This window comes from Heterocephalus glaber, unplaced genomic scaffold, assembly GCF_053883595.1.
Source record: "Heterocephalus glaber isolate CG9 unplaced genomic scaffold, H.glaber_assembly_v1.0 deba00000594, whole genome shotgun sequence".
NCBI classification, from domain to species: domain Eukaryota; kingdom Metazoa; phylum Chordata; class Mammalia; order Rodentia; family Bathyergidae; genus Heterocephalus; species Heterocephalus glaber.
In genome coordinates this window covers 9,362,709-9,390,465 of record NW_028258151.1, presented here as the reverse complement: position 1 = coordinate 9,390,465, position 27,757 = coordinate 9,362,709, and the positions used below count along the sequence as shown (strand labels likewise).

The following is a 27,757-nucleotide window of genomic DNA, read 5'->3' as shown; positions in this document are numbered from 1 at the left end:
TTTGGGCACTCAAAAAAGTTACAAATCTATCATTTATTAAAGAATAAACATACAGAAAGAAAAATACTTACCAATAAATCTATGTTATGTTCAATGTGTACTTTCATTGATGACCTTGATAATTCAGTTGCCATTGGAGAATTTTTTAATAATGAAAATCAATTAGGATTTTCTGGTAAAGAGAGAATTTATAGGTCAATACACATTTTAATTGATACACAGAAGAACAGACATATTACAAATGTCACTGTAATTTTATTACTGATAGAAAGTTTAGAGTTTAAGGTTTGCAGAGCTAGTATGTCTTTACTAAGGTTATCTCTCTTTTGTTGAATTTGTTGAGCTGTTGTTTTATATTGTGCTACGATTAAATCTTGCTTTATGAAGCTCTCTCAGCTGCTCGTAGTGGGTGTTGTTAAATCTGCTCCAATTTGTTTGTATTTCTCTAAATGGAGTATCTAGCTCTTGGGCAAAACAAAACATCAAATTATCTTGCCAATTTTCTATAAATATTTGAAAATGATTGCTATTGGAATACATAAACAGTTTCTTAAGTTCCCTTATGAAATGAGCCAGCATATTTTGCTTACTAATGAAAGATCTATGTTTACATAGTGTGCAATAGTCTCCCATATATGGAAAAATGAATGGAGCTAGTGGTCCTGTTCCAAAGGACAATGTTCAAGCTACTGATCCTGCCACCCACTGTCCTACCAACCTTCCCCCTATGTACCCTCTACACATATCTTTCACAAATATTCTGATTTCATTGATTTGTTTTACTTATATCCCTATGTACCTTTCTTTCTCTCCATGTGTAAGCCTTATGTCTCTTTTCCACCCTAGTTTTCCATTCATAAAATGAACTTTCGCTTTTCCTTCCCTCCCACTCCAACTTCTTCCTTAAATTGCTGGTCTCTAACTCATCCATCTAAATTGTTAACTTTTCAAAAAGACTTATCTTCCAAGCCATACCTCTGCCTATAAACCCACAGTATCTTTACCACTTCAGTAACTTATACTGCCATTTTTGTCATTATCATTTTGCATTTTTATATCAATTTTTCCTTCATGTAAAAACTTCAATGTAGGAACTATAATTTATAGACATTTCACATCAAACTCAGCACCCACTACAATGTCCTACATATAGTAATTGTTCATTATGCAGTAGCTGGATAAGTGTTGAATGATATATAATATGTAATGTTACTTCCAAAGTAGAAAATATAACAATGTAGTTATAAAACACGAAATAAAGTGTTTTTCCAGTAATACTGTACATATCAGGAAAAAAAAAATCACCGGAGTGTTTCCAACATAATAACCAAATAACATCTCCATCATTTGTTTCAGACATGGTAACCAAAAATGATATGTGGACCTTGTTTGGATCCTGATTTAGACAAAATAACTATAAAGGGACATCTTTAGTACAGTCAGAGAAAAGGGTATGCGGAATGTGCACTATATAATATTAACGATCTGTGGTGTGACAAAACCATGCCTGTTATGTCAAAGACAGTTCTCACTAGTTAGAGATGCATACCAAATAGCTTTTAAACAGCATGTTTAGTATTCGCTTTAAAATACTAAAAAATGTATAAGGGCAAGAAAAGTTTATAACCTTTGGCAAAATATTGATACTCAGTTTAGCAAAGCAAAGGGTATATATTGTTCATTATATTGTTTCAATGTAGGTAGGTGTAAATATTTTCATGAAAAGAACTTTAAAATACATAGCGTTGTTGGGGAGCAATCTGTCAGTCATTCTTACAGCGGGAAACTATCCAGGAATTTAAGTAACTAACTCCAAGAGACTCTGGTGACTTTGCACATTTTTATTTCGCTGTGTTTAACCCAACACCCGACACAATCATCACTTAGAACCCACCCTCAGTTGCATAATGTCTCACTGCTTCATATGCCACAGAAACCTACTGAATTTTTACTTCTCTTTTTCCAAGGACCCCAGCATTATGACTCACAGTATCTGGTTTAAAGGATGCTAGGGCAAACACCATAGATAGTCACTAACCCAAAAGAATATATTCTCTCCCCTGTTTTTAAGAAAATTTATTAGTACTGTACGTGTTTGCAGTCTGTAAGGTTTACACTCCTTGTATGAAGTTGGTACATGTACATAACACATCTTAATTCCTTTTCTCATCCCTTTTCCTTCCCACCTCTCCTCCTTCCCTGAACCTCTTGATCCCCTCCCCCTTTGACAAGGGTCCCTGCTTCCTATTATTTCTCTTATCCTGAATGTGACTAACAGCCCTGTAGGAAGGATAGATTCATTTTTCATTGATAGCTGAACTGGATCCACTCCTCAGTGTCATGGACTAGAGCTGATGTGAATAAAATCTTCCTTTAATAAATACACAGGGCTCAGGGAAGTGGAGACAGATATGATCTGGGGTAGACATCATCTAAGAGCTAAGAGTAAAGAAAGACAGTAGTCAAAGATGGACCAGTTATATGAATTTTAGAGTTAGTTACTACCAAGTCTTCTTCTCATACTCATCGCTGTCTCCCCACTTTTGTTTCCATTTTCCTAGACAAGTTCTTCTTACTGACTCCTTCGGTTGATTCAAAGCCTCTAACCTTGGTTATCCCTATTAGCATGTTCAAAAATCATCCCTTGAAAGCATAAAATCCAAGTTACATTCTTGTGCTTGATATGGTGGAATCAGAACCTCCAAAGAAGACCTGTACTCACTTAGCCTTCAGTCACCATTATGCCCTCCCTTCCACTGCTGGGTGCCTCTTTTGACTTGTGGGTTGCTTCCACAACTTCTCCATTAGTCTTTTCACTTGGAATCACTTCTCTGCTCAACAAACACCATGGGAAGCTTCTAGATTTCTATAAGCACTTCTCTACCACACCACTCCCTGTCTAAATAAACACCATTCACCCATTATTCCAGATTTTGCAAATCGCTCTATGTGTCTACCTTCCCTCTGACCAGTGCTTTTTTTTTTTAACACATGAAATTAAACCAGCTGAGCCAATTGAAAATCTCTGAAAATAGTCTGTACTTTGGAGTCTCCCTTCTTTGGTTTGTGATGTTTCTATTCTTTAAACTCTTTCCAAACATTTCTACTGGAGATAACTTCCAATTTTTCCTTTCATCTCTTATTATGAAGTCTTTCTGGTCTTTTTCAGAATTATCCTCTTTCTCTGCAAATTTCTGTAGTTCTTCTTGGATATTTTTCTAGTTACATATTAGCACATGGTACGAACTTCATTTCTCCAATTAACATTAAGTACTTTGAAAGCTCAGTTTGTCTGGTTTATTTATTTATTTTTGGTGCTGGGGATCGAACTAAAGACCTTGTATGTTACATTTAATCTTCTCAATTCTATAATTTTACAGATGAGGAAACTAAATCTTGGTCACATTATGTACATTTTTCCTTTTTTTTTTTGGCATTGGGCATTGAACTTGGGACCTTCTGCAGGTGGTGGAACCACTGAGCTAAATCCCTGGCCTGCCCTGTACTTTGTTTGTAATGGTCTATCAGAGACTCAAATGCATATCTACCCAAAGTGAACTCTTTTTGCTTTTTTATTATTTAATGTGTCTGGGAAGCACTGGAGTTTCAAGGACATACCTCAAAGAGGTTTTAAAAACAATTTTAAAAAATAGAATAACAAATATAATCAAATAGATGGTATTTCCACTCCTCATTCCTCATTTAATGAAGAAATTTTTCTTTCATTGTTTTATGCAGTGAATTTTTAATTTTTGCCTTGACTACCTAGAAGACAGTACATTTATGTTATTTGTCATTGTTTCCTTTGTTACCGATTTTTTCACTTAGTGATTTCACGTATTTAAATAAATTGCGTGAATGAGTTGAAATCTATAACTTTCACTTAATTTACCAAAAATAATTCTTAAGTAAAAATGAGAAGTTACATTTCCTTCCCAAATGTGGGCATGTGACAACCCTACACGCCTTAGACAATGCTTCATGTTCTAACATCTATCTTCTTATCCACTTCCGTGACTGTGCTCAGAACAGCCTTCTGATTCTAAAGAGAAAATTGACTTAGTTGATGGCTTCAATTTCCACTTGCTTCATATGGTTTTGATTCTTTCCAGAAATCTTTCCAATCTGCAAGGATGAGGCAATTGTGAGAATACTTAAAATGTAGTTCTCCAAAGCCAACTGCAAAATTGATTTTTAAAATTATGTGGGAAATGCATGGCTTCCTGAGATAGTCACTTAAGAGAGTACATTTGAATGTGCGAACTCTGATTTGTGTGTTGCATACATATGTGAATATCTGAATATTTTTCTGCCATGTATACATATCTGTATATTGTGCTATACATATTTCTATTTCCCTAGCTATACTTGTATTCTAAATATTATGCAACTACAATATATCAGAAATTTCACAAAGATTTGAAAAGGAACAATTTCTTCTGGGACAGGGTAGCCAGCAGTGTTTACATGAAGAAAGTGTGGCGTTGAGCTGTCCACAGAGCCTGGGCAGAGTCCAGGGTATTAACTTAGGGGTATTCCAGATTAGGTATTCAAATGCATTTTCTAGAATGCTTCCCATAAGGTGCTGCTGTGGACAGAATGGGGAAGAGGCAGAATTGATGATTAAATATGCTGGTAAAATTAGTCTCTTGGCGACTTCTGGAAGATGATAGCACATTAAAGACTCAGAAACACATGTCAAGGAAAGAAAAAGTCATTTTATGCTCCAAACACCTTTTATAATGATTCATCCTTCTTTTCTTTACCTACCCTTTACTAGCACTCCATTATCCATGTTAAGTAGAACTGTAATATTTAGGCTGAAGGTCCCTTATATTCCCTCCAACAAATAAATACATTTTTATGCCTTAAACAGTTTCCTGCGTTTTTATTCAGTTTGTCATTTAAAAATTGTAAAACTATAGCAAATTTTTTAATCTCCTTGAGTGTTAGCTTCCTTGGTGTAAAATAGGGATAGCCTAACACCTATTTATAAGGTAGCTGAAAAGTAAGAGTCCCTCCATGTAGGCAGGGACTGTGTTTGCTCCCTGTGTGCTGTGGTCTCTGCAATTCCATTAGCCTAGCTGTGAAGCACTGCTATTTCCACGCCACCTAATTTTGCCCTCGGTAGTTTTCTGCTACAAGAATATTATGTAAATGAGCACACAATGCTGTAGAGAGGTAAATGTTTCTCTACATCAAACACTAAATAAGCCCGGGACACTAAGTACCTAAAGTAGCGCGTGTCCAAGGTCCTTGGCTCCCAGATGCAAAGTGCACAACGCCTCCAAGGCTGCTCTGCGCAGTGGGTGTCTATGCCTGTGAGGTCTGGGACCTTTTCCTTCTGTGTTGCTTTTTGTGAGTTTAAGAAAAAAAATATAAATTCCTTCTCACTTCTACAGGATCATTCATGTCATAAGGAAAGAGAAAAAAAGGTATATGGGTATTATTTAAGTTATGCTTTAAAGGACAACACTGGGGACTCGCAGTGGGTGGAGCTCATGGCAGAGCACAGACCAGGTGCTTGGTTCATCCCCAGCTCCACATTTAAAAAGTAGCATGTAGTAACTGCAATGAGATGCTTCATTACACGGTGTCAATTTGTCCATTATTAAAGAAGATGATTCTTCTGGTGTCCTAAATTTATAAATATGTGAAAAATATGGCAGTTGTGACCTAGCTTCTGTAAGTTCGAAGAAGTCCTTGAAGTTCGTGTCATCCATACTTCACTCTCTCTGCAGTTTATTGGGCACCAGTCTCCTCTGTATTTAACTTTTTTATCAAGAAAGAACAGGAGAAAAATAATATGTACAGTATGTATTTAAATATGCAATGTCTGTTATTTTTATAACCTTTACTTTTATGATGCAAGGATAAAATTAGATCATTAAGAAATGATGGTTCAAGTGCTCTATAAATGGCAAATCATTATGCCATATGTTATCTGATCATAACAATAAATTGATATATGGAAATTTTTATACTTTGTTTTATAATTTTACCTGTTTCATATCTCAAATGGGGGATCAACCTCAGGCAGTATTTTCACAAACAGATATCAATAATTCAATAAGGCATGATGTTTATGTAAGTTAATGTACAATTATCTATGATTATATAAATTATATATAATCATAGATAATTATATAACATAAATATTGAACTCTGACATTTGCTTTCCATCTCTCTGTGCCATAGTAATGAATTCTGTTCAGTATTTGTTGTGACACAAAAGATTTTATAAAATCAATTCTAAGATGTACTTAGTAAATTTAAAAAATTTACAGTCATTCTCAGAGTGAATATTCTCAGAGTGAATATCCTCAGAGTGAATATCCAAAGAATTGCTACTTATTTTTATACTGAAAGATTTTCATTAAATATATAGTAAGTGTGATATAAATTTTGTAACATAGTTAAGGGAGTGCAAAATATTGGATCACCATGTATCTAGAGACCTTTTTCACATTTAAGTATACTACTCAATTAGCTTCCAATTCTGTGTGCATTCCATTTACTTATTTTGTGCTGACTTCATAGAAAAAATGAACTCTGGTTCTACCTTAGACATTAAGTGGCATGATAGAGGTAATAGACTTCTCTAGTATTAGTTTTTGTTTTCAAAGGCCAAGTTATGAATTATGAACAAGTACCTTAGTAAAAAAAATAGGGAAGAGTGATCTAACCTATAATAACTTGGATTAGCCTTGACCCATTATATAAAAATGCAAAGATAACAGTTCTGAAATCACGAAAAAAGATTCTAATTAAGAAGGGAAAAATCTTCTCAGAGGTGACTCAGGTTCATGTCTTTTGCAACTTGACCTAAATATCATTTTTTCTTTACTTTAAACTTCTCCTAAAGCAAAGAAGCAAAACCAAATTAGTATAATAATTCTGTAAGATAAACTCTACACTCACCATTAGCACTATAACATCTTGAATTTTTAAGAAGCTCGCTATGATTCTAATTGCTTGAAATCATTTTGTATTATTCTCTGACCCCATATGTAGTTTCTGTGGTACAATACACGTGAGACCAGTGACCCAGTGTTTTATTTAGTATGAGAGCAGAATCTAACTTCAGATCGAGAAGCAAGAGCAGATAATAATCCTATCATCATGAAAACAAGAGGAGTCTTGACGTTCCCCAGCCACCAAAGTCTACTGTCCACATTGTCACCCCTGCCCTGTTCTGTCCTCTCTAAGGCTGCCAGACACTCACTCAGCCTTCCAGGAAACACGAATTTCCCACTCTACGGGTGCCCTGCTAGGTCTTTGGAATTCAAAGATGAGCACATGTCTCACTTCCAGGACAGCCTTGTGTAGGGACAGACACATAATCTATACTTTCAATAATGGGGAAAGCAGTGACACAGAACCCAGGGTGGAGGGAGGAGGAGCCAGGCTGTCTCAGAGCCAGTGAGTGGCCTGGATAGGAAAATGTGCACAGGGATTGACTGAGGGGTTACATTTGTGGGTTTTCCTTGTTAGCCTATCTAACATTTTTAACTCTTCAGAGAGAGTCCTGGAGCACTCCTCCTAAAGTAGTATCAGTGATTATCATGGCCCTAATGCAATCTTGGTGCTAAATATTTCCTGGTAATACTGTGGCTCCAGAGCAAAATCTTGTTTTCCTTTGAGCTTTTCCAGGGGTTTGTTTTGAGCCTGATCGAGGAAATCCTGAGCACAAGGTAGCAGTAGCACCCACAGGCTACTTTGTACCCATCAGGGGCTACTTTGACAGTTCTGCCCTGGGGAGTCCATGGCAATAGGAGTCTGTCTGAAGACTAAGATGCAGAAGTGCTAAGGACCAGGGGATGTCTAGGGGAGAACAGGACTGGAGAGGGGGCGTGTTCTGGTCACAGAGCTCCAACGGGCAGCAGTAGCTTGTGTCTGTTGACCTGGGACTTACCTACTGCTGCGGATGTGAGGTGAGGTTTTGCAGGGTGTGCAGAACAAGCGAATCTTCAATGTGTGAAAATCTGCCTGTGCAGCCTATTTAAAAATAAATGTGTGTGTAAAAAACTTGAGTTTTCTCCCCAGACCAAAGGTGAGACCTAGCAGAGGCTGGCTCGGGCTCATTTCTGTCACAGCGTCACATTGCTGTAATCAGGGGTCTTTTTCACATCTCTGACCAGGTGTCACAGGACCATGCCATGAACCTCATCGAGACAGAGCTGCTGGGGGGCCCCTAGTAAGCGAACTATCATCCAGCACCCGAGACAGAAACTGCAGGGTCACACGCAGCCCTTTCTTCCCTCCCAATCCGGCCTGCACATCCTCCTGTCCAGCTCTCCAGGTGGAAACGACACATCCCTGCCCTGGAGTTACCACTCTGACAGTCTGCCAGGTTGTCTCATTTTACTCAGGTCCTCTTCCCATTAGTGCTCCATCCAGCAGCCAGGGTGGTCTTTTGAAACTTGTATCAGATCATTGTAGCTTCTTGTACAAGTTCTTTTTTTTCATTTCATTTTGAGGCTGGGTCTTGCTAGATTGCCCAGCCTGGTTTTGAACTCTCCACCCTCCTGCTAAGCCTCCAATGTGGCTGGGTTCCAGGCACATACCCCACCTTTTAGTGGTGCTCTGCTCAGAAAACCACGCACGATTTGACCTGCGCTGTCCCCCAAGCCCTGCTCCCACCATCCTTCCTGGGCTCACAAGTGTCCACTGGCAGACAGCCCAGCATGTGTGCCTGCCCACACCACACACCACGGGGCTCCTCTCCTGCAGTGTGAGTGCTGCCTCTATTCTTAGACGCTGCTGAAATGTCAGCTCCTCAGGAAGGCCTTCTGCCCTGGCCTAGCAGCCCTGAGCCTCCTCGCCACTGCTTGCCCACTATTTTGTCTCAAGCTTTCTATTTCTTTCTGGCATCATAATATATGTTCCATTTATTGCTGTGAACCCTCGTTACACTCTAGGCTTCATGAAAGCAGATGCTGTCTTGCTCACTGCTTTTTGATTTGTATTTTTGTTTTTGTTTTTATATCAGGTCTCTAGTGCAGTGCCTGACACATAAAGGCATCTTAACTGGTTGTTAAATGAAATAATGTGCATGCTCACGAAGAATAAAAAAGTAAGGGGCAAGCACAGGCAAGGGGGGAGGGCTCTTTCTCCATGGGCTATGCGTGTTAGTATGCTATATAGTTAAATCATATAGGAAACTCAGTACTGCCTCTCTGATAAGGGAAAGGAATTAAAATAATATGGGGAATATGAATAGCCTTTGAATGAGTAAGTTTGAAAAATCATGAGTTCAACCACTGGCATTTCTGAGTAAGGCTGGGTTACTAAACAATAGGTTGTGACCAGCTATTCTCCAAATGTTTTAGACCAAAGAAGCTGACATAATTCCTTGTTCTCTCCTTTCTACATTTTTTATTCAGGAAAACTTAAGGTCTGATAAATTAATGATTGGGAAGCGTTCTTTGCTCTCCTTGATCCAGCCACTCTCTATTATTTATTCACCAAGCATTTGAGCACCTACTGTGTGCCAGCCAGCCTCTGTGTTAGGCTTGGTGTTCAGTAGTGAAAGAAGCTGAAGTAAAGAAAATCTGTAGAGGGAAAGACAAAATGAAAGCATAACAACACCCCCCCCACACACTCATACAAGAGGGTGCCTGTTCTGTATGATACTTATACACGTGCCCTTTGTATTCACTACACATTTGTATAAATTTAAATTTCTCCCTGTCCTTTATGCTTATTCCATACATAGTTCATATGCAATGCTATGAAGAAGATGAGCAGGTTCTGTGACACAGAGCATTGTCAGTCCAGGAAACCACTAGAAGGACAGTGGCAGTCCCCAGGGAGAGGCAGCTTAGGGGGAACCCTTGCTTTTAAAGTAAGTGGCAATGGGCCTTGGAGTCTTTGTGCTGCCCCTAGTGGCCCCCAGTATCTCCGGTCTAGAATACAGGACCTGCTCAGAGCACATCCTGAGTGGATGATCCAGTGCACACCATGCAGCTGCAGGAGGGCACACAGCATGTCCCTCTGACAAGGAACCGGAAATCAGCACAGATGCTGGTGAAATGTAGACTGTATTTAGCTCACAAGCCTGTACTGTGAACCTGCTGTGAGCAGATATAAAAGGAAAAGTGCCCCTGACCACAGAGCTCTGCGTGTGATTGGGTAGAATAAACAAATGCCACGGACCGATGTGGGAGGCAGTGGACCGAGTGCGCAGAGAGAGCCTGCTAAATGAAGTAAACAAAGCCGGCACCCCTTTACAGGAAACAAGTCAGAGCTATGGCATCTACTTAATTGATGGCAGAGGCTGGGCACATGTCCCATAGGTTTGCCACCAATGGGCTGGGCTAGCAATCCAGTGAGCTGTTTGAATGTCTTCTGGTGTCAGTGTCAGCAGGCAGAGAAAACTACTTGGTCTCTCCTGGGCAGAGTGGGCTCAAGTAGAATCTGAACCGGAGAAGGAGAGCTGGGAAGGGGGTCGAAGCCTTGGGGTCTGGCCCCAGAGGTCCTCGGGTCAGCAGGAGCACTGGGCATCGCCTCCGGGCTGTGCTACCCAAGACTTCAGTGTGAGCAGGATGCTGTGCCGGACTGGCACCAATCAGGATGCAGCTAGGAAAATAAGATTGGAGTATTTGAAGGGGAGAACTGTGACTCAGGGAATTCCACAAAGTGGGAGACGGTTGATCAGAGATCCAGAGCAAGCAAACCAGAGAAAAGGGGGACAACTCAGAAATTAGTGCCAGGAGCAAGCCGAAGGCTCGGGGGCACACACACCTGTGACAAGGTGGGAACTGGAACCCAGGTGAGCAGGAGCAGGAGGGGAGTGGCTGCTGCTGGAGAAGGTGAAGGAGATGCAGTCTGGTTGGGGAAATCGCACCTCCACTGTTAGCCCAAGGCTCTCTTGAAGTCAGCTATGAAACTGAGACAGAGGAGTGGAAAAGGAAGCTTGGGACAGGCAGAAAAGGATCCAAGGACAAACAGGCCCCAAGCAGCACGAAATCCAAGGGAGTAGAGTTGTAGAAACCAGAAGATTACCCTGCCCATAAAAAGAAGGGTGCACTACAAAGACTGGGTTCTTAAAAGATCTTTAATCTATACTCAAGACGCATTTCTCCTTCTTGCCTTGCTTAGCCAGAAGGTCAATGGAAACTGGGAACATGCGCATGCACAACCACAAAAATAAATTTTTCTTTGTTTGGAATGTTTATCAGAAAAGACAAATCAATTTTTTTCTCTAAAAGAAATTTCATGTTAACATCCTATTTCGCAAAACTTTGCCTACATGTAAGATTTTCTGTTTGTTGTGCTAGCTATTCTACACATCAGAAAATCCTTGGATTATCTAGCAAAGGCTTATCTGCCTAAATTGCTGTGCTGTCTGACTGAGGTGTGGGCTTGTATATACTAAATTTAGTACTTGTACTAAATGTACAGAGGACATTTAGTGACCATCAATATTTTGATAAATGCCTTAGCTTGAACGATGTAGTAGTAATTTTGGGTACCATCTGTGTTTGTTTCTGTACAAACAGTAATTGCCTAGAGAAAAATCTGATGCTCATTTCAGAGATGTGGTATAAACAAAATTCAAGATGGTGCCTTTAACATAATTATTGAAGCTTTCACTTACTCAGTGCTTTGTGCATTTTGGAGTGATTTGACGTGCTTCCATTTAATGGATCTTCACAAACTTGTGGAAGTTGGGTACAGGTTTCTAAAAGATATAAAATCTCAACAGGAAAAGTAACACTGAAATTAGGCAGTGTTTTAGGAGAAGTCTAAACAGCCTGTTGATGTTAATAGAATGAACTCACCAAGCATGTTTCCTACACGAGGCGTTTTTTGCAGTGTATTACATATGTTAGCTCATTTCACCATCAAAACAATCCGATGCAATAGGCATTATTATGTTCTCATTTTAAGTATGAGGAGACTAAGGCACAGGGATTTTATTAACTGATAACTAATAAAAGATTTGCACCTAGACAGTCTAACTTAATGCTATCTCTCATAAGCAGTGTCTTATTAAAATATTTACCAGTGAGCAAGATTCTTAATTACAGAGACTTCTATTTATATTGGGTCCCTTTTTCTTATAAAATGTGTGTGTAATTCAGCGGTGTGCTAATAACTGGCTCACAGGTGTTCTACAAGAGAAAACAAGACCCTGGATTATAGCAGTAGCCAATGTCCATGGCATAAAAATGGAGTCACAAATGTCCACTTCCTGCTACCAAAGTAAAGTCACCAAGCCCAGCAGGGATGAAGTGGACACATGGGGTGCTGCTGAGCCTGACCAGTGGACTCAGCTCACCCTGCTGATTAAAATGACCACAGTATTGGAGGCCACATGGTCCACTCTAGGAATATTATTAAAAACATGAATTAATTTTACTTAATATACAGAACTATTATGTGACCCCTGTGAGTTAAACTATTTCTTCATGTTTTTGTTAAATCTTGCATAAGAATTGGTAATCATGCTGATTTTCAGTATGCTTTTCCCCATGATTACAAGGCTTCTCTGAGATGAAGCAATCATGGAGCACCAGCTCAGAAAGTGCCCCACTCCCAAGAGGCTCAGCAAGTCCCTTCCCTGAGCAGGTATCAGGTTTCCCAAGTCTTGGTTCCCTACACTTATTTTGCAGCCCATATGTTTACTAAGATGCTGCTCAGCAGTTTGGAAGTTTTGAGTTAGTTCCAACTCCCAATTCCATGTGTCAGAAGATGAAGGGGTCACTGAATAGTCCCTTGGTAGGGTGGCCTTTATTTCTTTTAAATCCTTCTACCCTAGGGCCATCAGCTGAACCAGAAGCCACTATGGTGGACACACAGCCAGAGCTCCCTTGCTGGCCCCAGCGGGGAGCCGCAGGTGCCACAAGGTGCTAGCAGCTTCTGCTCAGAGCTGTCTTCCAGTTCTTACCTGAATCTTATCTTCCTAATTCCAAGATAAGCAGCTGTTTTTAATCATCGAAGTGGAGCTATGTGAATGATAACATCAAAGCTTTCTGTGGTCAGCTCACCATTTTCTTTTTCCATCTTTATTTTGTTTTCTTTTCAGTACTTTCCCTACTATTTTCTCCCTATGAATATGTTTCCAAATGTATTATACAGTTCCACTGGGAAAATACAAGGCCCCCCCTTCACCACCACATTGAAAGCCAAGTGAAGCCGGGCTTCATTGTGGTGGGGATTTACACTGCAGAATGAAATGGAGAGTCTCTGTGATCCTCTGGGCTGTGCCTTAGGCTCCACTAACTGCCCAGACCCCAACAGTGACAAAATAATCCTCTCCTCCAATACTGCAGGGCTGGCAGGAAGGGCTCAGAAAGCCTGGGAAGATGTCCAAGTCTTGCTCCTGCCTATGGGGAGTTCTAGTGCCGTCCTTGCTTCCCCAGGAGGTACAGGACTGAGAAGAGGGGTGTACAGTGGCCCTGGGCTGGAATGCGGAAGGATGCCCACATGCTGGGAAGAACGCCCTTGCCTCTCCCATCCTTCTTCTCTTCAGTCTTTTTCTGAGAAAGAGAAGACTTAAAGTTTACTCTTATGAACTAATGACTGAAGTCTTTGGCAGTGCCTTGTTGCAGATTAAAAAAAAAAATGACAACAAAGGAACGGCCCAAAATTTTACAGCTAAATTTTATTACCTTCCAATGGAGGTCGATGCAATTTGCCTCACAAGCAAGGTAGAATGAATAAACTAAGTAAATTCGAAGGCCTCATGCATTCAACAAATATGTATTATGCATATTCTAGATAACAATCTCCATGTTAAGGAACTGACAATCAAGAACTGAATAAAATACAAGCCCCGCCCTTTGGGAGTTTGCAGTCTAAATTGTAGTTACTAGCTGTGATTAAATTTCTTGATTATATATATAAATATTAATCTATAATAACATATTAGCCTTCACAGGGGATGCTAAATCTGATTTTCATTTGATTCTATCATAGGTATATTACAAAATAATTTGCTTTTAGGCATGTATTGGTATAAGTGTGAGGATCTTTCTCAGAACAATGGATCTAACAGATTGGTTCTAATCCAATTGGGAATCAAAAATGCAGAAAAAACATTAAAGCCAAGATTGTATTTTTATTTTAAGCTAAAAAAGAAAAAATCATGTTCCACTTACCTTCTGTCCATGTCTGAACTTCCATTCAAATCTTATCTCTTCTATGATACCATCTTTTGAAAGTCTCAGCTCAAAAGAACTTCTTTAAATATGTGCACTATTAATATATTAATATTTTCTATATATTTTAATCCACTAGTGAGTATCCACAGTGCATGTCAGAATCACTTAGAGAGTTTTAAAAATACAGATTTCCAGGCTTCTACCTCAGAAATGTATCTATTCAATGCAGATAGGGTCCTGGCATCTGGATTTTTAAAACATAGCACACTTGATACTGATATGCACATCCAGTTAAGAATCATGATCCATATCACACTCTATGACCTGGCAGTTTATAATAACATGTAACCCATAGTGCATTTATATTCTTATATCCCAAAGTGAGCTGTAATCACTGTTTGTGTACAGGCATAGACTTGTATTTACTTTGGTATATATAGCACAGTGAAGTCTGTAGTTGCAAGAATTTCTACACTTTTTTTTGTTTTTTTGGTAAGGGGATCGAATTCAGGTCCTTGTGCTTGTGGGGCAGGCAGTGGAATCACTGAGCTGAATCCCCAGCCCTCTACCTTCTCTGTTTTTATATTCATATTCTTCATATAGTGGTATAACAAATTTGATAATGAGAAAATATTATTTATTCATCCTTATTTAAGATTGTCTTCCAGAAAGGTTTTGAAGTTGGAGAAATGCCTAGTAAATTTCAGAGAAAGATAATGTCTATCATAGTGCAGTTAAGTTTACACTGGTTCAAATCCTTACTCTCTTCTTATTTGGGCTATGGAAAGGAGAAAAACAAAGAAAAGATTAAAAGTACATACAGTACATTCCCTCACTAAGCACTCAATGCACGAAGTTAATATGTTAGGTGTTGTGTTAGGTGGCAGACAAGTCCCTGTGTCCCCGAGGATTTTCCTTTCCATCCTTGCGGTGTCTCATATCCTGACAGTCAGTTACTCAGTGAGACATCTGGACACAGGTGGTTGCGGGTGGAGAGCCTGCTAAAATGATTTCATCCTCCATCTTCACTTTTAACCTGTGAGCCCATCTGGAACCACAGCTACAACAATCCCTACATGTTCAGGGTTCATGGGGTTCAAACCTGCTGCCATGCAGGGTTCTTTTAGCATCAGCAGTAGAACATGGGGCCAATCCCTAGAATGCTGCCTGGCATAAAGCAGTCTCTTGGCAAATCATTATCATTTATGCAGTGACATTAATATGTTGAAGTACAACCTAACTACACTGTAGTTCGTTCAGTTCAGTGCTCTTTTCCTGTGGTTTAAACAACATGATTCTTAGCCAGGAGTGTGTACTGGGGTGGCTGAAGCAGGAGGATTGCAAGTTTGAGGGCAGACTAGGCAACTTAGAAAAACTCTGTCTCAAAATAAAAAAATAGAAAGAGGTGTGAATACATCCCCATGCTTCTTGGGTCCAGTCCCCAGTAACACACACACACACACACACACACACACACACACACACACGGACATAATCCTCATAAAAATAGTTACAACTAAGAAGAATAACAGAAGAATAACTGTATCTTTGACTACAGGAAATGAAGTGAAGTCACTTCCATTGTTTGGCAGATGGGAAGGTAGTAGGCACTACCCCATCTTCTGCCGCAGGTGACACGGTCAGATCTTTATGGAGATACAGGCTTGCCCACCATGCAGGTAGGCCATGCTGCTTCATCTCTCAGTTTCCTTGAGGTAAACGGTGACAATAAAAATACTTCCCTCTTTGAGTTGTTGTGAAGAATTTACTATACAAGGCAGCTTTTCAAAGTCTAAGAAATTCAACCATTCAATTAAGGTTCATTATTATAACATTTCATTATTATTTCTAGCTAAGGCTGCCATAATTCATTATCTTACCAAAACATTTCTGAAAGTGAAAGGTACTATTAGCAATAATTATACCGGAATAGCGCTTGTAAAGCCGGACACGTGGTCAGTCTGTCTATAATATCTTGTGTATCTGAAAGAAAATTCCCATGAGCTTGTCATATTGGCTAGGACGATGATATGGAATTCTTTGGCACACATTTGGAAAGATGTTAATATGGGTTAGACTCAAGAAGAACACAAAAGAATGTGCTGCCTGGGTTCCAACTCCTCTAAGATAAACAGAAGGAGGCACAGTGTTCCTGAGCACTGATAACTTATTTCTGACTCATCTCAAGTCTTTTCAAAGGTCTGTCTGAAGGCAGGGACCTGGAAGATGCACCTTCATTGTGGAAAATTTAGGTAGACTCTCTGAAGTAGCTTACATATTTTCTTGGCTCATTAAACAAACATATACCCTGTAATAGTACTCTAAATAAATTTTTTTTGGTACCGGGGATAGAACTCGGGTCCTTGCACTTGTGAGTAATAAATTATTTTTTAATACAAGAGTGTATAAAAAAGAAAAGAGAAACATCTCTTGAATCTTCCACATCACTGCCTGTCAGGTTGTATTTATCCTTTTGCTTTAGAACTAATGAGAATTTGGGGCAGGAACAGCTTATCTTGGTTCTGCTCCATCACATTCTGCTCACTCTGCCCCGTTTCAGCCCCAACCATTCCACATGTGTTTACTGGATTCACTTTCATGTCAGCCCTCTTCTACAAAGCCCAGCTTCCCTCTCCTAGCAGAAGCTGAGACTTGGAAGGATGACTGTAATCATTTGTAGACAAAGGCTCTATGAAGATGGAGATTCTCACTTCGACATTAATGCAGTGTCTCATCAGCTCTCATCCCATTCTAAGCACTCTTTCACCCATTCAAGCGTCTGTGTTTGGGCTCTGTTTGGGTTCACCAAGTGTTTTGCACCTGTCTTATAAGCAGAGTTCATAAATGAAATCTCAAGTGAATGAAGTGACTCCCGCACTTGTACAGACTACCAGCCTCCAGATAACTGGTGTCAGACGTACCCCAGTCTGGGGGTTTTCTATCTGACACCTGCACTGTAGTCTCTGCGGAACAGGACGACTTCAGGCCATTAAGCAATGCCACCCACAGGATCTGTTGGTCATCTCACCAGTGTGTCAATTCACTCATGGCAAATTTAACAACAAACATACTCAAAACAAAACACATTACCCACCTCACTTTTTTGTGTTTAAGGGCTTTTTATATTCTTCTGGGTTTTAGAGAAAATTTAATTTAAAACAGTGCTCCAGCCATGATCAGTGTCTCTTAGGAAGTTTTTTTTTTTTTTTTTTTTTTATGAGATGGAATAAAGATGCTGACAACCGATTGCCATTAGCATAAAGCACACTGAGACAAGATGGTAGAAGTATGATTTGCTATGAGGTGGGGAGGCTCCTGCCTTCAGTTAAAGGGTATTTTGTAAACCAAAACTGGCTTAAGTTTAGTGGCATGAGCATAAGACCTCACTGTTTACAACCACAGGATGCGAAGCTTTATGTCCTCTATCAACCAAAAGCAAACATACTGCTTAATGGCTGCTCAATTAATGCTTATGTGCTACTTTCAAACCCTGAGTGATTTGATAAATAAACTCTAAGAAGTCATTTGAGAATTAAGTTTATGGAACCTCAAGTATTATTAAAATTTCTCAGGTGTTTTGTAGTATCTCACATTATCTGCTAAGGAATATAGAGTATATATTAATATTAAAAAATTTACTCTCATATGAGAATGAAAAAGAAATCAAACATTTAGAAGAAAAAGATCTACATAACAAGCTTTTAACCTTGATTTTGCAGATCAAAATAGGATTCTAAAAGAAGGGGCCAAGTTAGACCATTGAGAAAGTATTTCAATTGCTTTGTTACCTTGTACTACTGATATTTCTACTTTTCTTACTTAAAATATGTAGTATGGTTACACCACTAGTTTACTGGATGGTGTATTAATTCAATACCTTTAATTTGGTAGAACTTTTGTGAAGTTACTGAAAATTTATTTTCACTGAAATATTGTTATGATTTAAAATACAGTAAAATAGGGCTAGCGATTTAGCTCAGTGGTGCTGCGCCTGCCTCGCAAGTGCAAGGTCCTGAGTTCAATCCCTGATACCAAAAAATAAAATAAAATAAATTAAAATACAGTAAAATAATTTCTGTATTTTGTAGTTACTTGAATGTAGCAGTGTTCTATTCATGGGCTGTTAGTCTTTCTAAGATGAGAAGGCTGAGGTCTCTAATAGTAGGCTGATGAATAAACACCCCTTATGACCCCAAATTAATTGGCCCTCATTACACACTGGAAAAGGAAAATAAAAAACAAGAACTGAGGGAGGAGTGCACAGTTCCTTTTGGAAAGGAAGGGTGGCTTCACACCGTGCATGGGGTTTGAAAATACTGGTTATAGGTATGTTTTAATGGAACCATAGCTGCCCATCTTCCCATCCTGTGGCTTACAGGCCAACACGAGTTTCATAAACATTGACTAGTGCGAGGCCAGTTTAAGAGACAGAAATGTTCCTGCCAACTTCCCACCAAGAATACGAGTCAGAAATGGCAAACTTGGTTGGCTGGAATTTAAAGCTGGCTATTTCCGATTATAAGGCAATGGGCATTTCAATTTTTGGTTTATTTTGCATTTTTATTTTATTTTATTTTATTTTATTTTATTTTATTTTATTTTTTTGGTACCAGGATCCAACTTAGGACCTTGCACTTGCGAGGCAGGGGCAGAACCACTGAGCTAAATCCCCACCCTTTATTTTGCAGTTTTAAAACACTGTCTCATTGAAACATGGACAATTGAGTTGATTTAAAGTTGATTAGTTTAGCTCTATAGTTTTCTAATTTGTAATAAAAAAGGGTGGCTTCTTGGTGTTGCAGAACATTAAGAATCTTTTTAGCTGAGAGATAGACTACTGCTATGGGAATCTTAAAATATGTAATTTGATATTAACACACAGCTCACTATAACATCTATGGATAGTTTTTTAAATTCTGCATAATTTTAGCTAATAATTCTTATTCTTATTCATGTCTATTCTATTGTGGATTCTACTGAACAAGTAACCAGTGACATAAAAATCTGAATGTTTCCGTGGCTATAGGAATGAGATAGTAAACCTTCAATTTTACTTTCAATTAAAAGTCAATACAATATGTTACCCCAGTTATTAACAGCACATTTTCATATGTCAAAAATTAAAGTAGAATGACGTATTTTAATAATAGGAACAAGCTTTGGGTGTTATTTTGTGAATATAAGATATAAATTATTGGCACCGAGTGTAGCCAGAATTACTGAAAAATACTTAAGTGCTTTGGTTTATATGTTTTTCTCTCAACCCAATATGAAGGTGTATTTTGAAATGTAAGGGAAATTTTGTCATTTGTAAGTAATGCTTACATTTTCTCCAAAGGCAATGTAGAAAAGAGAGTTGAATTTATGGCTAATTATGGCAATTATCCTGTTTTAGATAAACGGCTCATTTAGTAGATAATGCTTTTTTCAACACTTTGTTGTTTCAAAGTAGGAAAGTATATTCCAAATTACCAAGCCATAAAATTGTAGGTGGGGTAAATATATGATAAGGGAAGTTTGTACCGTAAATCCCTGATTTAAGAATGTGTGAGTTGTGAACTTTCACAGATACAAATGGATCTCACATTATGAACATTGATATATATGAACAAATCATGGGAGAGTGGCACCTAGCTTCATGAACTTGATTCTTTCCACGGTTCTAGCTGCAAACTGAGTTGGACAAGAACTAAATCAAACTGTAGCTCACGTGTCTGCTGGACATTGTCATGGTTGTGCCACTGTGTGCTCACTGTAGAGTGTGCTACTGCACAGCAGTACAGTGAGTTAGGAGACTTACATATTTGTGTGTGTGTGTTTGGTTTTTTAATGCTTTACATTGTATTTTTGTGTCAAAGGTGTATAAGACTCACTTTGTCAGACTTAAGAATGAATCCAATTTAGGAACATTCTCCTAGAACTGAACTCATTTGTAAATTGGGAATTTACTGTACAGTGAAAGCAAGTAGAAATAAATAATAACCATTATACTTAGGGACCCACAGTTTCATATTTTGCTATTGTCCATGATCTCATTAAGAAAACAATTACCTGATTATAAAAATCATTTCAGAACTTAGGTGTTATATCCACTGTTTGATAAGTTTATAAAATCGACTGAATATAGTTTCAACACATTAGTATTATCACTCAGGGCTATTTTGAGAATTAAAATTCGCTGTTCCAGTAAAACAAAGTCTAATACTGAATGAAATAAAATATCTTATATCTAATTAGATAATTATATATAAAAATATAAAGCATTTGTAATCTCTTCATATTTCTCACAACAAATCAGTCTCAGAAGAGAAGGGAATAATATCTAAATAAATATTTACCAAATATCATTATAATTTATCTTTATAAGTAAATACAGGCACTAGAAATGCTCTATAGCATATTAAGAATCATATTTTTTTGGACATTGTAGATATAATTTTAAAATCCCTTCTTTACTCCTGCACTCTTTCCTGCCCTCTGTGGGATAGTGGTAGGTGAAGGCACATGATGGTCCATGTGTTTGCTTCCCCATGTGCAGTGGAGATGTCACAGAGGGACTACCTGACCTCACAGGTGACAGGGAAGCTGCGGGGTTCTGAGCACACTGATCCGGAAGTGCATGATCACCAGACTAAACATTCAGGAACTCCTTTCAGATTCAGGAGAAGATTGGACCTAGAATCTGAGTAAGCCCAAGACTCTCAAATATGCTGCTTTTATATGAGAACAGGAGCTCATTTTCTGCACTGTGTAATAACAGCAGATGAATCGTAAAACAGTAAAATATGTATTGATTTGCCACGGAATCCTTCAGCAGTGGATTTGTGACAAGTATTTCTGAGTTCTTGCAGTGAATGCACTCATCCAATAAATGTAGGCAGAGACAAAGTGGACCAAACAACAGACTCTTTCCCAATGACTGCACTTAAGGGAGAAGTCCAAGTCTCTGAACTGCTAAATGAAATTGTTTAGTAAATTAAATTAAGATGAACTGCTCATCTGTTTAATTTAGACTCAAACCTTCTGGGAAGTTTTCCTCAAAACAGGGTTCTTGTTTTACAATTAGGAAATTGTTGTGAATTTAGTTTTTTGCAAACCAAGTCAAAATTAGACTTTAAAACTCAGAGCATTTAGAAATCTCATATATCCGATAATCATAAAATATTTCTTTAAAGATGGAAGGATGAATGTAAGTACAATCAGCAATGGCCAAAGTTATACCAATTCTTATTAAGTGGTAGAATAGCAGACTGGTTTTCTTTCTTTTAAAGTTTTGTAATCATACACACTAGAGAAATGCGGTTAAAATTTTTATATATTTTAAATAAAGATTAGGATGTTATCATTTCTTAGTGTCTTAAACTTTTAATTAATTTCAGTTTCAGTCTCTCCTACCTAAAATCAGAAAAAAATCATTATGTAATTTAGCTATTACAAATTCAGTAAGTACTTTTATAATTATCAGACTCTTGATTATGAATGATTTCATACACATCTGACAATAATCTGCTTTTTAAAGTATTCAGCATTATGGCGTGTGTTTAGTAGGTATGTAAAACACATTAATGAGTTAATGAATAAATGCCAAATATAGTAATTACTGTACATGAACAGGTATGCCTTTCATCAACTCTGACTCTTCTCTCTTCTGCCATCAGGCATTACCAGTGACAAGGATGAGAATTTTGGTTATCTTGAAGGTGATATGTTTCAGCTCAAGTCCCAAACATTTCAAATTCAGGCTTCTTCCCTTACTTTTTTCTCAAAATTTGAAATTTTTTTCTTAACTTTAAAACAAGGTAATATATTTTTGGTCCAGCTTTCTTTAAAGGGTTGTTATGGCCATTAAATACAATATTATCTTAGAAGTTTTAAAATATATCAAGGCATACTTTATATGCATATTTACATACAGATCAATATGATAATTTATATAAATCATAGCTAGTACATAAGGAATATTATGTGACTAGAAAAACATGCAGGGAAGTTGATAGATAATTACCCCTTTAGTTAAATTTGATAAATGCCTCCTGTTATAAACGTGGACCAATCTACTAGTTTAGATAAAAATGGTAGCCTTTCCCTAAAACAGCTTCAAATACGTTTGAATGTATTTTAGCTGTACATTGATAAGAAGCCACTTTCTTTTGAGCCTGCTTCAGTTAGTCCCAGGGTTTCATTTCTAGTGTCATCTACATGGATTTCCTTAGGTGATATGTTGGAATTATAGAATTAGTGGTGGGAAACCATGTGTATTGAGTAAACATTACTTAAATATACAAACCCCTTTGAGTTAAATCCTGAAAGGATTACCAGTCCTCTCTAACTTCAGGAGTTGAGGAACCAAGCAACTCATCACCAGTTTTTACTTACTACTAACCATTTTTAACACCCTATGTTAAATATTTCCTAATTATCTAAACATGAAAAATAAACAATCAATATTTGGTATATTGTAGAATTAATGTGTCCAAGGGGGTATATTTTTTACTGAATGGCTAGAGTACACAAAGATTCAGGACTCTTTGTAATAAGTTGAAGGATAGTGTCTCTTAAACATCAATATGTTTATAGAACAGTGTAGTAAGATTCCTTCAGCATACCTTTAGTATCCACAGATTTAGTACTTCAATATTTTAATATTTCCAAACAATTCCAAAGGTATTCACGTGCAGTATTGTAATTTTCTTAAAAAAACATGAATTTTAATTACCATACCCTGTGAGAGGCTGGTATAAAGTTTTGTGTTTTATTTAGAGACATATACATATTTAACACATAAATTTTCCATAAAAAAGTTTGAAGGGAAAGTTCAGTGGTCTAAAAAATAATTGTTCAGAGCCAGCTGTGGTGTCACAGCTACTCAGGAGGCTGAGGCAAGAGGTTCACTTGAATCCAGGAGTTTAAACAAAGAAAGAACAGAAAAGAATTGTTATGGACTAGACAATAGAAGTTCAAGACATATTGAGTAGTAGGATATTGCTTATTTGGTGTAACAAGAAAGCATATTTTAAATTTCTAAATCTATTGCTTGAAGTGATAAAATGCACAAATGCTGACTCATGAGAAGCTTTAGCTCTCAGGATGTATTATTTCTATATGGATGTAGGTAGACCACCTTCTGGTTTTCATGTTGCTGCCTGTTTCATCTCAGCATAGCTAATGGTTCTTTATCAGCCTTCTAGCTATATTATTTTTCTTTGCAAATCTATTTTTGCTTCTTATATTCATTTTCATTTTAGAATCTTACTCAGTATAATAAAGAGCAACAAGCATTTCAATATTGTGTTCACCAGGAAAAGACAACAGCTGGAAAATCCATCTTATTTTGCAGTAATACAGAATGAGACAGATCAATACAATAGAGCATGTTCTCCCCAAAAAAGATCAGTGACTGTAATTATTTCTCTAGCAACATAATTTTCTAGTTGATTTTCATTTTTCATTGAATTCAATTATTTGGTTATGTAGGATTTCTCAGGCTGCATGAAGGCTAAATTCTGTTCTTCAGTAAGGGAAACTTGTCTAGTGGTGGATGGGCAGATGCAATCAGGCATTATCTCTGGAGATCAGGACATTGGGCAGGACTCAGGATCTTGAGTTGATAGCAAATATATCATGCAGAGATGTTGAGAAAATAACCCAAGTAATTTTTAAAAACCCTTCACCCAGTGACATGCATTGTGTACTCCATCATTGCAAATACCTTTTGCTCCATTTTCTCATTAGAAAAGCATTGCATCAAATTCTTGGTAGGCTCTCTGTCATTTTAGCCCTATTTCAATGCTAGCAATACTTATGCAGCATTCTGTATGATTCTTGTGTGTAAACACTTAATGCCTACTCTAAAGATACTTGATGTATGTTGCTTATGAATATAATGAACTTTTAAACAACTGTGTTCTAGTGTCTTTTAACTGTATATCGAGGATATTTAAAAAAAAATGTTTAGGGCTGGGGATGTAGCTCAGTGGCTCTGTGCCTGCCAGGCAAGTGTAGGGTCCTGAGTTTGATCCCTCGTGCCAAAAAACAAAAAAGTTTACGGTGCAAATTGATTTGGATAATATGACTATTTTATGGACTAAACCTTCATTTACACATTTTATCTACACTATGAAGATATCTATCTGAAAGTTAAAGTTTTTAGACAATAAAAGTAACTAGTTTAGGGAAATACATTAACAAAAATCTGTGAGGATATACATGACCCTGGTCATTTTACTTTATCTCATATTCTATGTGTAGTTGTGATTATACTTATGAGGAAACTGCAGCTGGAAAAGTTAAAGTAGTTTTGCTTACATTCTATAGAAGCCTTATTGTTTAGTTTCTGAGTCTATTAATACAGCTTTAATCACACACACACACACACACACACACACATACACAGACACATGCACACCAACCTTATAGAAGTGGGCACTAGCTTATTTGTTACAAGAAATCAGAACACATTTCTGAAAATTAAAATTGCAAATACTCATATAGAAGCATCCCATTTAAAGTAAGTAAGTAAGTAAAGAACAGCACTGGAAGAATGAAAGGAAAGAAGACAAAGGAACTCAGAGGGACTACACGTCAATCTATAACAAAAGTATCTTTGCGGGGTGAAATTACAATTTTTTGATTTTTACATTATACACTCTTTTTTACCCTAGTTATAGTTATTTTGTAATCATAAAAAAGAAAACATGTAACACAAAAATAGAACATCTCCACAAAACTACCAATTCACTGTCAATTTTGCTTTATTCTAAGATAAACATTATTTGTGCCTGTGTGATTACTAACTACAAATTTCAAAAGTCTTTAATGAGTTAAACCAATTCATCCTTTTTGGAGATTATCAATGATAAATGGATTTCAGAGAAGTTTCTCAGAGGAATGTGACAATACTTATTTTACAAATCAGTGCTCAAGTGACCAATAGCAATACGAAAAATTGTTCAACATCACTGATAATAGGGAAAATTGCAAATCAAAACCAGAACAAGACATCACCTTTCCACCATAAAGTAGGTAATATCAAAAAGACTGAAGATATTAGTGTTGGTGAGGATTGCAGAAAAGGGAACCTTTGTGGACTATTGGTGGAAATGTAAATTAGTGCAGCCATTATGAAAAACAGTATGTAAAATCCACATCAAAAAGAAAATCACCCTAAGGTGCAGCAATCTTGCTACTGAGGGTTATCCAAATGAGATGGAATCAGGACACTGGACAGTGCATCCCTCTGCTCTTGGCTGATTCACAGTAGCCAAGAGATAGAAGCAACCTAAGAGTCTATCACTGATGGGTGGATACAGAAACTGGCACACATAGACTCTGGAGTACTTTTCAGCTATAAACATGCCACCCATTAATATACATATATAATTTTTATGTTTTTATGTATCAGCTAAAAATAAATTTAAATATAAATGAATAAAGGAATGAAAATTTGCAAGTATCTAAATAGACATTTCCCAAATAAACACAAAAACTGAAGCGTTCTCTTTGTTCTCTTACCTGCCCACCCGCTGTTGGGAAAATGACATAAGGTGCTAAGTATCAGAGATGGCAACAAAGAACTTGAAGGCTGTCTTGAGTGGCAAGAAGGCTGGCTCTGAGGTTATAAGACAGGAAACAAGGTATATGAGGTAGACAGACATAGAGAGAAGACAGGGATCACTCTCCTAGCAGAAGTCCTTCTCAGAGTCATGAGGTGAATGGAAACCTGTGTCTATTGTACCTGGCTTGGGAATGACTCTAAGCATCGGCTCCAGCTGTGCTCCCATTTCTCTTGAAGCTAGGTGTGGTGGTGCACACCTGTAATCACCAGCTACTCAGGAGACTGAGGCTGGAGCATTCCAAGTTCAAAGGCAACCTAGCAACTTCGTGAGACCCTGCCTCAAAATAAAATAAAAATGAGCTGGTTTGCCCCTGAGTTCAATCCCCAGTACAAGAAAATTATCTTACAAACTCATAATTCATCACATGGCACTGTCAAGTATGAAACATAGTAGATGAGAAACTTAAGCAAAATTGGTGTTGAGTTGCTAGTTACCAAGTTTGAAGCTGGTTCACTGTGTTAGAGTAAGGAGGTGAAGGCAGGTAAGCTGCATGCTGTTAAGGCACCCAGTGGCTGATGAGGCAGCCTCCTTGTTCGTCTCAGGACAAAGTGTGAGGAGCCGAGATGTAAAACAGCATATTAAGTAGAGTGACCTTTTCTCCTCCACTGCAAATAATCATTCAGGTACCAATTAATATCCATAAACAGTCAATACATAATCCACATAATCCACATAAACAGTCAAGGAAATGAATCCTTATGGTGGATGTGGAAGGCTGGTGCCTATCAGTCAGAAGCACATTACCTTGCTTTTAACTCAGATGTTTAACAGGAAACTAGAAATCTGGCAAATATTACACATTGTCTTGGTGACAGCAAAACACTTTCTCTTATGTGTGTATGTTTCGAGACAAGGTCACACTATACAGATCAAGCTGGCTTTGAACACATTTTGTACCCCAAGCTGGCCTCTTAACTCAGGGCACTCTTCCTGCCTCAGCCCCCTGGGATCATAGGTGTGTGCTACCATTCCCGGTTTCTATTTGTGTCCTGCATAGATTTTACAAAGTTATTTCCATTTTGAAATTAACCTTTACTCTTTACAGCAGAGTTATGATTTATGTATTGAAGAACAAAGGCTTAAATTGCTTTCATGCTTATTTAATCATGTGGTTTTCTAAATGTAAAAATGGAATTTAAATTATAAATGACTTAATTCTACAAAGACTATAGCCATGCTTTGGGACAAATGTAGGATAGTTTCATCTACATTTTCCTACGTCATAGCAGAAATTTTAAAGGAGGATAACTTTGAGAGAAAACCAAGTAAGATGTACTTCGAAAAAAATATTGCAATGCTTTTAAATGAATATTTACTATATTGCTACAGAATAGAAATTACATTGGGAACCTCCATTGGAAAAATATGTGGGTTGTCAAAATTTATTGTAAGCATTCATTTTTCTACTTATTGGCAATGTGTTACATTACTTCCTCGTCTGTAGATAAACATTTTCTTTCCTTCACATGCTTGTGGGAATTACAGGTGCTTAACAGTAAGTTTTCTTTAATTTTATTAGAACATGTTTGTATTACATAATGATTACATTCACTGTAAGGAATTGGTAGGTGCACATAATGGATTTCAATTCTTTTTTCCCCTTTCCTCCACCCCCTTTTTATTTTTCCAGTATTAGATTCATCCATTTTATAAGACATTTTGAATTTAATTATCATATGTACAGATTAAAAACCAGACTAATAAGCCAAAGAACATATAAAAACATGTAAGACACTTATACTAAGTCAAAGTATAATTTTAGATACATTATCTGCACAAAAATAAGTTTTTATGTTAAAATTCTAGAACATTGGCCATGCTCAAAAAGCATGTATGAACATGCATGCTCAAAAGCCAGAAGGCTCTACTGATTTTATTGTTACTACTATTAATGCTGTACAAACTATGAATGATGGACTCAGTTTTATGAACTATCCTGCTATTGTACTTATTTGCTATTATTTATCATAAATATTTTTGCAGTGAAAATTAAACCTGCCCATGTAATCTGTAAGAGTTGCAAATGGGTAA

The 27,757-nt window shown here is 37.5% G+C and overlaps 1 protein-coding gene across 32 annotated transcripts in view; it reads right to left on the bottom strand.

Annotated features, from left to right (window-relative positions):
* Positions 1-27,757, bottom strand: part of Khdrbs2 (KH RNA binding domain containing, signal transduction associated 2) — a 570,923-nt gene that overhangs the window by 7,302 nt on the left and 535,864 nt on the right. For 18 of the 32 annotated variants that reach the window (XM_087205165.1, XM_021259405.2, XM_087205159.1 and 15 more), the window contains one exon: positions 72-26,331. The gene's annotated coding sequence lies outside the window, so the exon portion shown is untranslated. The remainder of the gene's footprint in view (positions 1-71; positions 26,332-27,757) is intronic. The other 14 variants (XM_087205181.1, XM_087205185.1, XM_087205167.1 and 11 more) reach the window with 13 other exon arrangements.